At 42.8% G+C, this 8,867-nt stretch overlaps 1 pseudogene; it reads left to right on the plus strand.

The window, feature by feature from the left end:
* The first annotated feature begins 3,293 nt into the window (after positions 1 to 3,293).
* On the plus strand, positions 3,294 to 3,843 carry LOC133774633 (PRELI domain containing protein 3B-like; annotated as a pseudogene).
* Positions 3,844 to 8,867: the final 5,024 nt, after the last annotated feature.

The following is an 8,867-nucleotide window of genomic DNA, read 5'->3' on the forward strand; positions in this document are numbered from 1 at the left end:
TCCTGGTCTCCCACACAGGTGCAGGGCCCAAGCACTTGGGGCATCCTCCACTGCCTTCCTGGGCCACAGCAGAGAGCTGGACTGGAAGAGGAGCAACCGGGGCAGAACCAGCGCCCCAACCAGGACAAGAACCCAGGGTGCCAGTGCCGCAGGCGGAGGATTAGCCAAGTGATCTGCGGCGCCGGCCAGTAATGATTTTTAATTAGCAGAAAAAAGGCACACAGAGGGTTATGATTTCTATTAAGTATAAATGAATGGTCTTCAAAAAGTTCATGGAAATGCACATTTTCTTTATCTTAAATGAACTGTGCTTTCAACTCAGGACCCACGGACATAGATATATAGATAGAGAGATAGACAGCCAGAGACAGAGATCTTCCAACCACTGATTCACTCCCCAAATGTCCACAACAGCCAAGGCTGGGCCAGACCAAAAGCTGGTAGACAGGAACTCACTCCGGGTCTCCCACAAGAGTAGCAGGAACCTAGATACTTGAGCCACCGCCTGCCACCTCCAGGCTGCACATGAGCAGGAAGCTGGAGTAGGAAGTGGAGCTAGGACTTGAACCCAGGCACACCGATATAGGATGCAGACATCCCAAGTGCCATTTAACTACTGTGCCATCTACTGGTTCACTCCCCAATTGGCCGCAATGGCTGGAGCTGCATGGATCCGAAGCCAGGAACCAGAAGCTTCCTCCGGGTCTCCCACACAGGTGCAGGGGCCCAAGGACTTGGGTCATCTTCTGCTTTCCCAGGCCATAGCAGAGCTGGATTGCAAGTGGAGCAGCTGGGACTAGAACTGGCGCCCATATAGGATGCTGGTGCTTCAGGCCAGGGCATTAACCCGCTGCACCTCAGCGCCGGCCCAATTCCTTTGGTTTTTAAGATTTCTCCTTAGCCGGCGCCGTGGCTCACTAGGCTAATCCTCCGCCTTGCGGCGCCAGCACACCGGGTTCTAGTCCCGGTTGGGGTGCCGGATTCTGTCCTGGTTGCCCCTCTTCCAGGCCAGCTCTCTGCTGTGGCCCGGGAGTGCAGTGGAGGATGGCCCAAGTCCTTGGGCCCTGCACCCTATGGAAGACCCGGAGAAGCACCTGGCTCCTGCCTTCGTTAAGGTTATGTTATGTTATGTTATGTTATGTTATGTTATGTTATGGACATCACCAGAGACTAGGTAAAAGCAAGAATCCAACATTGATAAACTCTGGGTTCTGTGGATTCAGGAGAGGTGAGAGAGAAAGAAATTGAAAGTTTCGAATGCCAAAAACATCCTGTGCAAAACGTGACTGAGAGAAAAGGAATGAAAATGTCCTGAGTACTTGTAAGAAAATGTATGTAAGAGCACTTTAAAAGTGTTAGAGCACTTTACAAATAACTGTTAACATTTATGACGCTGTACTGGGGAGCACTTACACCGCCCATTCACATACTCAGCAATGCCTAAAGGCCATGGACACTTGGCTATGAGGGAAGTAGGCCCTGGCAGAATTGGAATTTTTCAGATAGGCAACTAAAGCACGGGGAAGTCAAATAGCATGCCCAGGATCAACAGCCTGTAAGTAGATGGTTGGCCTAGGATGAAAACCCGAGGGAGCACCTGTGATGCTGGCATCCTGTATGGGCGCCAGTTTGTGTACCAGCTGCCTCACTTCTGATCCAGCTCTCTGTTATGGTCTGGGAAAATAGTGGAAGACAGCCCAAGTGCCCTGGAAGAAGCTCCTGGCTCCTGGCTTCGGATCAGCCCAGCTCCACCCATTGCAGCCAATTGGAGAGTGAACCAGCAGATGGAAGACTCTCTCTCTCTCTCTTTCTCTCACTCTGTGTTTCTCTTTCTCTCTTTGTAACTCTGCCTCTCCAAAAAATAAATAAATCTTTTAAAAAATTAAATTGACAAATCAATGCTAAAAAATTTTTTAGAGATAAAACCAAGAGGACTCAGTGCTTTTAAATGTCTTTATTTACTTACAGTGAGCATTCATTTGATTGGGGAAAAAAAAGGAGAAAATGTTTTCTCCTCCCCAACAATCTTATCTTTTATATTCATGAGCACTTTCTGTGAATTCACCTGTGATTGCAGAAGATGCAAACCTTCAATGGCCTGGCCTCATTTCACCTTTTCAAATGAGGAAAAAAACCCAGAGAAGTTTACCCAAGTACATAATCTCCTAACAAAAAAGAATATTTCAGGTATTGGGAAAACTGGAAGTTTTTTTTTTTTTTCCTCAAGTAAAGCCAAAGCAATTTATAGAACCTCTTCTCCTAAGGGATCATTTTATAGAAAATATTCACACAAGTATTCATAAGCATTTCCAAGTTGGATATAATTAGGGAGCATCACACTGCCGAAATTCCCTAACTCACACCAATTTGCATCTTAGGAAATGAGAACAGAAACAGCCATCGGAGTTCAATTAACAGAGTCTCCCTCATTGAAGACATAGAAAGAATGAGCGACAGAGCAACTGTGGATGGATTGCCAATCCTGCAATTAGCATATCAATCTAGACACAAACAACTAGTCAATTTCAAATTGGCAAGTGTGTAGCATCGGAGAACACAAGTCCAGAAATGGACCCAGGAATCCTAGCCTTTTAAAAGCTTTCCTCTTGGTGGTGTTGCTGTGGTGTAGAGAGTAAAACCGCCGCCTGCAGTGCTGGCATCCCATATGGGCTCCATTTCAAGTCCTGGCTGCTCCATTTGTGATCCAGCTCTCTGCCATGGCCTGGGAAAGCAGTAGAAGATGGCCCAACTCCGTGGGCCCCTGCACCTGCATGGGAGACCCAGAGGAAGCTCCTGGCTCCTGGCTTCAGATCAGCCCAGCCCGGTCCATTGTGACCATCTGGGGAGTGAACCAGCAGATGGAAGACCTCTCTGCCTCTGCCTCTGCCTCTCTGTAACTCTGTCTTTCAGATAAATAAATAAATCTTTTAAAAAATAAATAAATAAACTTCCCCCTCGCGGGAAATGACTGTTAGCTGCAAACACACACTGAAGAAGCCCACCCTTTGTCAGCTGCTGAATACCTGCATGGATTTGATTGTAAATCATGCATGGTAGATTTATTTCATAGGATGCAGATTCTCCTCAGTTTTCCTTGTAAACTCCCACAGTATTTTTTGTCACTATCACCAAAATGGTTTTATTTTTGTCACTAACAACATGCACAATACTGCAATTTATCATAATTTTGCTCAGTTTCTTAAATATTAAGTATGCATTAAAAACATGGTTTGAGCCTCTTGGCCTTCTTGTCCCCCTAGTGTTGCCCGGATGTTGCACGGACCAATGGCACCATGAAGATCTGGACCTTGGAACATATCTTTGACCACCCATCGGAAAGCATTACAACCGCTGCAACGACAAAGCACCCAAATCCGATGAACCCGAGTGTGGTTGGAGTGGAGAGCTGCTCAGCCACAGGCTCCTGAGCACCGAGTGGGGCCTGCCCTCCGTCGTGAGGTCTCTTACTGGCGCAGCAAGAACCAAAACATCGTGCAAGAACATTCTGTAGTTGATCCTGTAGAGAGAACCATGGAACTCAAATCTACTAATATGTCATTTACAAATATGGTTTCAGTAGATGAGAGACTCATACAAAACCACATCCTCAGGACCCAGAAAAGACTGCTTTAACCCAAGAAGCCATAATCACCGTGAAAGCAGTCAGCCTCAGCAGCTACCTTAAAGGACTGGTGGAGTAGGATCTCTTCAGAAGCTAATACAGGCCGAGAAGCAATGGAGTGGGTAATACATACATTAAATGCTGAGATGGAAGAACTGGCAGCATTGACAAGAGAAAGCATAAGGTCACTGATGGTGGCGGCAGCGTTTGTAGAGAAATGACGGCTGTCCATTCTCCATCGGGCCCCCAGCTCTCGAGGCTGATGTATTTATTTGTTATTTTAAAAGTACAACTATATTTTAGGTAAAAAAAAAAAAATTTTTCATAAGCTGGAGTAAGACTGTGAGATTTGATCAAAATAAAAAGATGCAGGACTTCTAAATCAGAAGGATCATCTGAAATTAGTATTGTCTGAAATGAGCATCTTAATTCTCCTGAGGCAGAACTGGAAGCCTTTCACACATTGGAACTCTACCTGGCTTTGGACCAACCCCAGAATAAAACAGAGCTGCCTCTTCCGAACACACCACCGTGCTGCTGCTGTAGAAGTCAACAGCTTGCGTGAGGGAATTCACTGTAAAAGGAGAAGCTGCACAGTTTTAAAAAGACATTAATTTCTATACAATAACTTGCTCTGCTGAAAAATTGGTGTTTTGATTTGGCACTAAATGATATTTGTGGAGTGAACATTTAGCACTACAAGAATATATGACTCCAACAAAAATGTGATTTTTTTTTTTTGACAGGCAGAATGGACAGTGAGAGAGAGAGAGACAGAGAGAAAGGTCTTCCTTTTGCCGTTGGTTCACCCTCCAATGGCCGCTGCGGCCGGCACATCGTGCTGATCCGAAGCCAGGAGCCAGGTACTTCTGGTCTCCCATGCGGGTGCAGGGCCCAAGCACTTGAGCCATCCTCCACTGCACTCCCGGGCCATGGCGGAGAGCTGGCCTGGAAGAGGGGCAACCGGGACAGAATCCGGCGCCCTGACCGGGACTAGAACCCGGTGTGCTGGCGCCGCAAGGTGGAGGATTAGCCTGTTAAGCCATGGCGCAGGCCCAAATGTGATTTTGTTACATTAAAGAGTACTGTATTGATTTGCCAGAGTTTTCTAACTTAGCAAAGGTATTCCCTTCAAAAGAAAATCTGGTTACATTTAAGAAATGTGATATATTAAAGAAGTCCTCTGTAAATATAATCTCTCAATAGATTTTCCCACTATTGCTTCACACATAAATAACTTAATCTATAAAGTCATAAATAAAGCTATCAATTCTTACAGACTAGAAGTATATACAAATTTTTGAGTAAGACCAAAGTGTTCTCTTTGATTTTTAAAACAACAACATGCTGTTATTTTCAGTGTTTATTATCAATCAAATGATTTGTCACAAGTTCTTTTTGTCTCCTAAACTGTCCTGTCAATGACAGACCATCCAGTGTAACTGATAAAGTTAAAATGGTCAAACACTTACATTAAAAAAAAGGAGAAAGTTACTATTTAAATACTAAGTCTTATTAAATCCATTTCAGCTTGTCTGAACAACATAAAATGCTAGTAAAGAGTAAATGCTTGGACTGTCATCTAAATGGTATCTAACAAAACATAAAAGTTGGGAAACAATAAAATCAGATTCAATCCATATCAGTCTTGCAAAAACCTTCAACTGAGATTGTTACAGGTACAGAACCAACACAATGATAAATTTCCTAAAATTCACTTTTTTTTAACTTTTATTTAATAAATATAAATTTCCAAAGTATAGCTTTTGGATTACAGTGGCTTTTTCCCCCCCATAACTTCCCTCCCACCTGCAACCCTCCCATCTCCTGCTCCCTCTCCCTTCCCCTAAAATTCACTTTTGAATAATCACTTTCACTGGTTAAAACTTTAAGGGTAAAAATAATGACACAAAATGATTTTAGAAAGTACTACTAGTAACTCCTGGTGCAGAACATTTGATTGGCCTTCTGTTTAATGACTAGAAATCCTTAATCATCAGGAAGTATTAAATATCTGTTGAAACATACCACCCATCTAGTCATTTATTGCGTAACCACTCAAGATTTATTCAGTAAGCATTCCAATTACTCTTATGTAATAAAAGTAAAAAGGAATTTTGCATGCTGGCTATGTTTCACTTTATACAATATTTTTTAGGCCTTAATTTATAGGATAACATCATTTATGGCTAAAATCTAGAAAGAAAAATATTCTTAACTAAAATTCTCATTAGAGTTAAATTATTCAAACTATAACTAATACTAAGCTAAACAATATCATTTTTAAAACCTAAGTTTCTAAAAATTTTATTTTTCAATCAATGCAAAAATGGTCTGGTTCACCATTATCTGCTCAAAAACTGTTTTAAAAAAAGTAAGTATCGGGGCCGGCGCCGTGGCTCACTTGGTTAATCCTCCGCCTGTGGCACCGGCATCCCATATGGGCACCTATTCTAGTCCTGGCTGCTCCTCTTCCCATCCAGCTCTCTGCTATGGCCTGTGAAAGCAGTAGAAGATGGCCCAAGTCCTTGGGCCCCTGCACTTGTGTGGGAGACCTGGAAGAAGCACCTGGCTCCTGGCTTCGGATCAGCGCAGCGCCGGCCGTGGCGGCCATTTGGGGAGTGAACCAATGGAAGGAAGACCTTTCTCTCTGTCTTTTCCTCTCACTGTCTGTAACTCTACCTCTCAAATAAATAAATTAAACCTTCAAAAAAATTCACAAATAGTGGCTGAAATCCTGTCAACTTTTCAGCCCAATACAACATATACCCACAGTTATTACATATAAACAATTCAAAATTAAAGTTTATAATGGAACTGGCAAAAAGTCATAACTACTACTCATCATTACTGATGGGTTCCACTATACTTCAACCAGGCACAGCAGAAGTTCACATCTGATAGACAGACTGCTTAGAAAATTAAAGCTGGCAGAGCTATAAATAAGGAATGCATAAACATGAACATTGCAATGCCAAAGCATTAGGGTAGTTTAAAAAAGTGAATGAGATGTAAATTCAGCTGATCGTTCTTTTCTGTAAGCCACTTTATAAAGCCATGCTTTTATAATTCTTTAAAAAAGGTAAAATTTCCTATACTGCTGCATGCAATGATTCCACTGTTCATTCTTGACTACAAGGCAATCTTGGAATCACCTTGCAGAGCTTGACCTTTCTCATCAGGTTTTCTCCAGCGTATCAGCTGGAGTCAGCTTGTCATAGTCTCAGCTGTCTTGAGTGCTTCAGCAGCCCTGCAAAGCTCCTTACCTGACGATCAAGCTCCTGGGTCAATTTCACAAAGCCGCACACATATATCAGTGTTTCCACGGCTGACCTAGTGTTCAAAATTCTTGCAATCTCCAGCAGAACGCCCAAGCTCTCTCACCGCATTCAGACTTGTGCTGTGGCCACCCAGGTGCTGCTGCTACTCGCCATGGCAGAGGCCAAGAGAGGAGGCTGAGGGGCCTGACCCTAAACTGGGGCGCCTTCCTCCCACGGTATTATTTTTTTAAGACTGTATTCATTAATTTACTTGAAAGGCAGAGTTACAGAAAGATCTTCCTTCTTCTGGTTCACTCCCCAAATGGCTGCAAAGGCCAGGGCTGGGCCAGGCCAAAGCCAGGAGCCAGGAGCTTCCTCTGTGTCTCCCAGCTGGGTGCAGGGGCCTAAGCACTCAAGCCATCATCTGCTGCTTTCCCAGGAGCATTAGCAGGGAGCAGCCATATGGGATACCAGCATCGCAGGCAGGGGTTTAACCCACTATGCCACAACACCAGCCCCCACAGTATTTTTAAGAATCACTTGAACTGGGTAGACCCAACAAATATTCATACATACTATACTTCAGCCAAAATTGTCCCCTTGTAACTCTACCTCCAAAAATCAATTAAATAAAAAGAAAGGTAAGTAAAGAAACTGTTAGGCCTCTTCTTAATAGCCATAAATTAACTAATTAACAGAAAATCATTAGAAATACATAATATAGTAGACTCCATAAGTTAGTTTAATAAAGATGTCCTACCAATAAATACACTTAAAAGAATAAGGACAATAATTTTATATAACAAAAGTTTACTATATTTTTATATTTTAACTGTATGGTACTAATATGCTTGTAGTTTTAATTTATCATTCTCAATTTGAGCTACCAATTTTATTTAGTTGATAGTTTTCCAATATAGCTGTAAAAATTTTCCCTCCATGGCAAATCTATGAAATATGTTTGTGCCTCCACATGGCTAGCTTTAGAGTGTTTTAAATTCTTTGCTCAGAAGATTAAATATTTCTTGGGCAAATAATTTTCTACAATAAATTCAAACACAAATGCCATTCTCACAGATGTTGTTTCCAATATTAAATTTCTCTATATCACAACTACATAAAGATTAGAAAAGTTACAAAGGGGCTTCAAAAAGTGTATGGAGGAGGCAGCGCTGTGGTGGAGCAAGTAAAGCCACCATCTACAGTGCCAGCACCTACATGGGCACTGGTTCAAGACCCAGCTGCTCCACTTCTGATCCAGCTCTCTGCTATGGCCTGGGAAGACAGTAGAAGATGGCCCAAATCCTTGGGCTCCTGCACCCGCATGGGAGACCTGGAAGAAGCTCCTGGCTCCTGGCTCTGGATTGGCACAGCTCCGGCTGTTGAGGCCATTTGGGGAGGGAACCACGGATGGAAGACCTCTCTCTTTCTCTCTCTCTGCCTTTCCTTCTCTCTCTGTGTAACCCTGACTTTCAAACAAATAAACTTTTTTAAAAAAGTGTAAAAGCATCATTTTATTTTGGTGTCAAAAATATGAAAAAAATGAAATCCATGCAAAGGTGGGTCTTCAAAAAGTTCATTGAGATACACAGAATGAAAAAAACTATGCATGGATTTCAAAATTTTTTGTGTGCCAAAAAAAAGCTTGTCTTTTAATTCTGCTTTTCCACAGACTTTCTGAATTAGCCTCGTCTTTTCATGATTCATTTAACAATCCTTAAATCCCCATAAAAGTAAATTCAATCCATTTAGCGCTGTCTCCTCAACTCACCATGCACGCCCTGCTCCCCTGGCACCTGCCATCTTCTTTGCACACCATTCCCACCTTGCAGGGCTCTCCAGTCCTGGTGTATGTGCACGTGGTCAGGCCACTTACCATAGAGTGTTGATTTTTTCAGAGCAGGTATCAGCAAAACTTTCCAAATGTAAATGCAAACAGGTCGTCGTCGTCGTCATGCCTTCCATCCAAAAACAAAAGCACCCAA

This window comes from Lepus europaeus, chromosome 15 (assembly GCF_033115175.1).
Source record: "Lepus europaeus isolate LE1 chromosome 15, mLepTim1.pri, whole genome shotgun sequence".
Lineage (NCBI taxonomy): Eukaryota > Metazoa > Chordata > Mammalia > Lagomorpha > Leporidae > Lepus > Lepus europaeus.